The sequence below is a fragment of the Cervus elaphus genome, chromosome 1 (genome assembly GCF_910594005.1).
Source record: "Cervus elaphus chromosome 1, mCerEla1.1, whole genome shotgun sequence".
NCBI classification, from domain to species: Eukaryota; Metazoa; Chordata; class Mammalia; order Artiodactyla; family Cervidae; genus Cervus; species Cervus elaphus.
In genome coordinates this window covers 55,054,830-55,062,577 of record NC_057815.1, presented here as the reverse complement: position 1 = coordinate 55,062,577, position 7,748 = coordinate 55,054,830, and positions in this window count along the sequence as shown.

Genomic DNA, 7,748 nt, shown 5'->3' with positions numbered 1-7,748 from the left:
AAAATAATATATATTTATGTGTACATAACAATCACTTTCCTGTACAGCAGAAATTAACACAACATTTTGAATCAACTATACTTCAATCTTTCTAACGTAAAAAAAAATTAGTATACGGTGATACATTCTTTCTTCCAAAAAGAAAGGAGGAGAATGGGGCAACAGAGGATGAGATGGATGGCTGGCATCACCGACTCAATGGACATGAGTTTAAGCAAACTCCGGGAGACAGTGAAGGACAGGGAGGCCTGGCATGCTGCAGTCCATGGGGTCACAAAGAGTTGGACAGGACTTAGCAACTGAACAACAACAAAACTGAATATAGTTCAATGCCAAGCTATTTTAGGAGTCAATAAGACAAATAGAAAGGAGAGAGTTTCTTGAACGATGTTAACAAGGAAGGCTTCTTGGAGGAGATGGGACATGAAATAAAATGTATATTTTTAAGGCAGGCAAGAACATTTAAACAAAATTCTGCCTTTCTGTTCCATTTGGGCCTCCTCCCTTCTTCCCTAATGTGCAGTGTGCATCTGCATTTCAAGTTAACCAGAGCTCCTCAAAGATGGAAATTCTTACTCGAACTTAAACATCAGTTTTTTTCTTCTTTCTTCTGATGCTAGCAACATAACTTCCCAAATGATTCCTTCCCAAGTCTGTAGGCAGTCGTAGGAACTTACTGCTCAATTTGTACATGTTCACCTGGACTATGTATTTTTGGTGAATGTTATATTACATATCAGTATATCATTTTGATGTACAATCCTTAGTCTCAAGAATGTATATGACCTTGCCTTCAACTTCTAACAGGTCTCAGAGCTTCTGAGAGTCTGTCTTCCGGGTTCTAATCCTCAGTTTGACCAAATAAAATCCTCTTTTTTCTTCTTAATGTGATTTTTAATTGAATATTTGTCAACAGACACATGATGAATGTCAAAGAACTGGTAAGTTTTAATGCTTCCCTTGTAGCTCAGCAATAATGAATCTGCCTGCCAATGCAGGAGACTCAAATTCAATTCCTGGGTCATGAAGATCCCCTGCAGAATGAAACAGCAACACACTCCAGTATTCTTGCCTGGGAAATCCAAGGAACAAAGGAGCCTGACAGGCTACAGTCCATGGGGTCAGACACAACTTAGCAACTAATTAACAACAATGCTGGGATGTACTTACTTGTCACTGGCCTTTAAAGAGTGGTATTCTTGCCATTAAGATTTTGCTTGAGATGGTTCCCACATTCTGCCTATTCAAATCCTACCCATTTCAAAGCCACTTCAAAGTCTTTTCTTCTTTCAGCAAGAATCTATAATGTCCTTAAAATAAGAAGGGACCTTGTGCTTCTTACCTTTGGGGACAATAAGAAAGAGAAGAAGTGAAGACGTTGAGAGTCTGTCATCCTATCTGAAGTAGAAAACCCCAAGGGATAGAGCATATGGTTGCAGTTTCCAAAGTAGTCACATGCACGTTGGCCCATCGCTTTATACCTCATCTCATCTCCACACTGATCCCAGGAGAGAGATATGACCACCCACCTTGGCCTCCATACCTTTGACAGATTACTGTACCCATGTCATAAAGCTGTTCTGAAGATTAAAGGAGTTTCGGCATTTCAAGTACTAGAACAAGCAAACCATTCAATACCTCTTAGTTACTATTTAATTACCAGCAGGGGAAGTAAGGGCCAATCAATCAAAAATATTAAGTAACTTGCCCAGTCATGCCAGGGATACCACACACTTAAGGATAATTCCTATGCTAATGTCTTGCCTTGGGAATTCCCAGAGCAAGAGGAAAATGCCAGATACTCCATCTACCTGATATATAGACCCTGTGGTTGCAACTTCTTGAGGGAGATTCTCCCACCTCTCTCCCACCACCAACGGCAAATTTTATACCCTGAGACCAGACTGTTATCTGTATTGGTGGAATTTTTTTCCTTACCCTCTTTTACTTAGGGAATAGCCTTTTACGTCTTCTAGCATAAGCCCAAAACCTCTAATTCTATCTCTCTGTGAGCATTAAAACTCAACGCCCTGAAGTAATGGAAAACAATCCTACTTTTACCCACCACTATCTGGGTAGTCTTAGCATGGGCTTTAATTTCTGTTATTCAGATTAGTAGATCTCTCAGCTGTGCATTTACAAGGACATGCCATACTATAATGCTCTTATGGTTTTGTTTTTTTTTTAATTCAGCATATCTAGGTTATCTAGCAGCATATTCAACATGTCTAGCAGAAGGATTTTCTGGTTATTTCAGTTTGCCAGAACTAAGATTTCTATCATAGTTTTTCTTTTTTTACTGATAATGAAATTACTAATAGTTTTGTTGATCTTCACATTCCCAGTTCTTATCTAAGGGAACATTTTATATAGTTTTAAATTCCTGAAAATAGGCTTATGCTTTAGAGATGAAAGTTTATTAAAAACCTAGAGGTGGGGGAAGAATAAGGGGAAAAAAAAAACAACTAAAGGAAACTGTGACATAGATCATAAAACAAGTGCCCAGAAAAATGTAATGGCAAACTATAAGCCTAAAAAGTTTTACTAATGATCAGGTGTCCCACTACTTCAGAAACAAGCCTTATTTTTAAAAATGACAAGGAAAAGCACAATTTAAAAATTCACCTGGGAACTTCCCTCATGGTCCAGTGGTTAAGACTTGAACCTCCGATGCAAGGGGCAAGGGTTCAGTCTCTGGTCAGGGAACTAAGATCCCACATGCCTCTGTGGCCAAAAACACCAAAACATAAAACAGAAACAATATTGTAGCAAATTCAATGAAGACTTTAAAAATGGTCCTCATCCAAAAAAAAATATTTAAAAAATAAAAATTCACCTGCAAACACATATTCTATGATAGGCTCTGTTACGGCCTGAATGGTGTCTTCCCATAATTCAGATGTTGTAATCCTAACCCCCCAGTGCCACAGAATTTGACTTTATTTGGAGCAGATCTTGAAAGAGGTAATTAAGTTAAAATGAGGTCATTAGGGTTAGTCTTAATCCAATTATGACTGGCATCCTTAAAAGAAGAAGAAATTAGGACACAGACACACCCAAGGGAAGACCAGGTGGAGACAGAGGGAGGAGACACCATATACAAGCCGAGAAGAATCCTCAGAAGAAACCAGCCCTGCAGACACCTTGATCTTAGACTTTCAACCTCCAGAATTATGAGAAAATAAATTTCTGCTGTTTAAGTCACCAGGTCTGTGGTACTTTCTTGTGGCAGTCCTAGCAAATGAATACAATTCCTATTCTTTCTTAATAATATATACAAACTACTTAAAATATATCCCTTTGTGTCCTGCTATTTAGGGAGCAGGGTGGAAGGGAGACTCAAGAGGGAAGGGACATATGTATACATACAGCTGATGCACTTTGTAGTATAGCAGAAATGAACGCAATGTTGAAAAACAATCATACTCCCATAATAAAAAATATAAATAAATAAAAGATATCTAATCTGAGATCTCAAATATTCTTTACCAAAAGATCAAATATTTCAATAAGTACTATATTTGATCAACATGTACAACAGCTCACTCTTCAGAATGGTTAAATATACATATTTACCAACACTACAACCAACCACAGAATCAACATCAGAAAGCTGAAGAATCTTAGCAATCTATTTAGAACACGTACTCAACAAAACCTATGCTGAAAAAAAAAAAAAAACAAACAAAAAAAAACCTTCACTGACCAAATACACTAACTGCTTTACCTTGGTCTGGTCCACTCAAGCCCTACATGGAGCCCGGCATTTGTGAATGGACTTTGCACACTCATGTCAGCTGAAGGAAAATCTCTGTACTCACTACCAAACTAGATCTGCAGCTTAAAAACATCTAATTTCAGGCGTCCCTGGTGGTTCAGTGGTTAAGAATCCACCTGCCAGTACAGGGGGCTGGGGTTCAATCCCTGATCTGGGAAGACCCCCCATGTCACAGAGCAAGCAAGCTCATGTGCCACACAATTACTAAGCCAGTGCTCCAAAGCCTGTGAGCCACAACTACTGAAGCCCATGGGCCCAGAGCTGGAGCTCCACAAGAGGAGCCACCGTAGTGAGAAGCCCTGCGCACAGCAGTGAAGACTCACCACAGCCAATATATAAATAAATACATCTTTAAAAAAAAAAAAAGTCCAATTTCACCCATGTCTGCTACAGTTGAGTTCAGTTCAGTTCAGTCGCTCAGTTGTGTCCAACTCTTTGTGACCCCATGAATCGGAGCACGCCAGGCCTCCCTATCCATCACCAACTCCCGGAGTTTACTCAAACTCATGTCCATCGAGTCGGTGATGCCATCCAGCCATCTCATCCTCTGTCGTCAGCTTCTTCTCCTGCCCCCAATCCCTCCCAGCCTCAGGGTCTTTTCCAATGCAAACACAAAAGGCTGCCTGTCGCTCTCTGTATCAAGTTACAGTTTAAGTCCCAACTGTTGCCTCATGATTTTCTCTCCTTCTAATCTTCTAATTCCTTACAGAACCGCTTCCCCTACCTGCCTACTGCATATGCTACATTTCCTCATAGCTTGGTCCTGGGTCCTCCCTTATCACGCTACATTCTCACTCGAGTTTATCTCAACCTATCCCATAATTTGAAATTTCATCTATATGCTAGCAGCTTTCAGACTTATTTCTCTAATTCTTAGAAACTATCTTCTAAGCTCCAGACCTGTATATTCAACAGCCTGTCTGATATCTGTCTCAGAGATGTCAGAAACAGGGCAGGAAACCCTGCTAGGGATCTGCACTTGCCCAAATGCGCTCCTCCACTAATCATATGTATCTTGGAAAATGACACTTCATTCACCCAGTTGTCCATGCCAGAAACCTGGAAGTGCTTCCTGACACACTTTTTCAATGACCCTTTTATCCAGTTTATTAGCAAAAGAAGTGAAAGTGAAAGTCACTCAGTCATGTCCAACTTTTTGCGACACCATGGACTATACAGTCCATGGAATTCTCCAGGCCAGAACACTGGAGTGGGTAGCCTTTCCCTCTCCAGGGGATCTTCCCAACCCAGGGATCAAACCCAGGTCTGCTGCATTGCTGGCGGATTCTTTACCAGCTGAGCCGCAAGATTACACACACACACACACACATACATGGAAATGGAGAAAAGTGAAGAGATTATATATATCTACCACCACCTGCCTGCTTGCCTGCTAAATGGCTTCGGTCATGTCCAACTCTTTGCAACCCTATGGACGATAGCCCACCAGGCTCCTGTATCCACTGGATTCTCCAGGCAAGAATACTGGAGGGGGTTGCCACGCCCTTCTCCAGGGGATCTTCCCTACTGGCATCTCTTATGTCTTCTGCATTGGCAGGTGGCTAGCGCTACCTCCATCACCTTAAACCTATTCCTAGCTATTTATCATACATTACTCAGACAGTAGTTTTCTATGTATTTGGCCCACATCCTCTCAAACACTTTCTAATCCATTCTCCACAATGTAGCCAAGACAATCTTTAAAACCACAATTCTTTCATAGACACCTATTCATTGATACATATACATAACTTCAAACTTTTCAGTTACATTGCACCTAAGATAAAATCCAAACTCCTCAATCTACTTTATGTCAAAAGAAGTCTCACAGACACAAGCATTAGAAAAAGAATTTCCTTAGAAAAATACTTGCAAAGTTTACAAGTGAGTTAAGGCTTAAGAAGGACTGGTCCATCAAACACTCTCCCCCCCAACCCAAGGTTATAAGGTTTATAGTCAGCAGATTCATGACTGAAGAAGAGCAGCTTTCTCTTATGACTTCCGTATTCTCCCAAATTCTTGCATATTTTCAAACTTGCAAAAGTCAGCCCGGCAAATGTCATTGGTTGAGTTGTTTTTGTTAGGGAATCAATAACATGGGAAACACTGAAGGTTTCATTCACTTTGGAGACCTACAGATAGTGTGACACAGATTTTGGTTGGTTGGTTACCTCAGAGTGCAATTGTTTTGCTTTTTCCTAACTGTGTTGTCTACACTTACACTGTTGCCCTTGGAAACAGGGCAAGGCACCAGTCTTGCTTTACATGGATAAACCTGGGCGTGATCTGGCTACTTCTTATGTCTTCAGCCTCAACTCATGCTACTCTCCCCATCAGTTCTTACATTCCAGCAAAATGACTTTCAGGTTCACAAAGCTCTTCCCCAGCATACTGTCCCTTCCATCCCATATACACTCCACTTTAGCATTTACCTAGCCAAATTTTACTCATCTTCCCAGTGGCAACCTAAATATCACTTCCTTCAAATTCCACTCTAAATTAAGCTCTCATATTATTCAGTGATAGTGTTCTGCACTGTCAGTTAAGATACTGTTGATTGCCAGTAACTGAAACACCGATTCAAATGCATTGCTAGGGTCTTTAAGGCCAGGAGGGTTTGGGCAAGAATAATAACATTCATCACTAAATTTACTTTTGTCTAATGCTCACTTTATAAACCTTAAAATGTATTAAACAGTATTTCCTGGAAATATAATACAGTATCCACTAACCATATGTGCCTACTGAACACTTGAAACATGGCTAATGCAACTAAGGAAATAAACTTTAAATTTTGTTTATTTTTAATTAACTTAAAATTTTAACTTTAAACTGATCATTGATTCAATTACTGGAAAACTTATAAATATGTTTGGAAAATTCAAGTATGCGGATCATTTTTTTTTTTTTTTTTGGCTGTGCTGTGGGGCATGCAGGATCTTAGTTCTCTGACCAGAGATTGAATCAGGGCCCCAGCAAAGAAAACATCGAGTCTTAACCACTGGACTGCCAGGGAATTCCCTGGATCTATTTTTTTTTCAATGCCAAATTTTATGAAATTTAAGTACAAGTCCAACAGTTCCAATTAAAATCAAACAACTGAATTAAGTATGTAAGTGTAAAATACATACTGCATTTGCAAGACTTACTATGAAAAAAAATGTGAACTATCTCAATTTTATATTGATTATACATTGAAGCTATATTTTTAATATATTGGGTAAAACAATTATATTAAACTAATTTCATCTACTTCTTTTTATTTAATGTGGTTACTAGAAAAATTTAAATTACCTACATACCTAGTATTATGTCTATATTGGACAACTAATCAAAACATAAATTTAATGAAGTTTCCACTTAAAGCTTTTGAGAGAGGTGGGAGAAAACACAAATATCAAACTGGTATTTTTTTAAAGATAGATGTATAACATGCTGAAGCTGGATTGGAGCTTGGGATCAAGAGTGGATGACATATTGGATAAAACAGGAATTTATTCCAGCAAAGTGAGGCTATTGGTTTGGTCTAGAATGGAGGTTGTGGAGATGAAGCCCATACATATAAGAGGCACTAGGTAAAATGGACAGTGTTTACAAATCTATTTAATCAGTTTCTTCTCTGGTTCACTCAAAACACTGATTACAAGCTAATCTAATCACATTCTATAATTTAATGAAAACACTAATTTAAATGTACTTAATCGAATTCTACAATCAAAAGGTTGATTACAAATTTAATCCAATTTTTCAACAACTTTATTAAAATCACAAATCTAGCAGATTCTCATATGCTTCAAAGACCCCCCAAAAAAACCCAAAACAAAACCCACACAAAATACATGAACTAGCACAATGATTACAGAATTCACTGCAACGTTTCTATTTAAGCTGGTCACAAAAGTAGCACAGATGACGAACGAACGAAAAGTAGCTGCTTTTCGAAAAGTAGCTTACTGAGCAGCCAATTTGG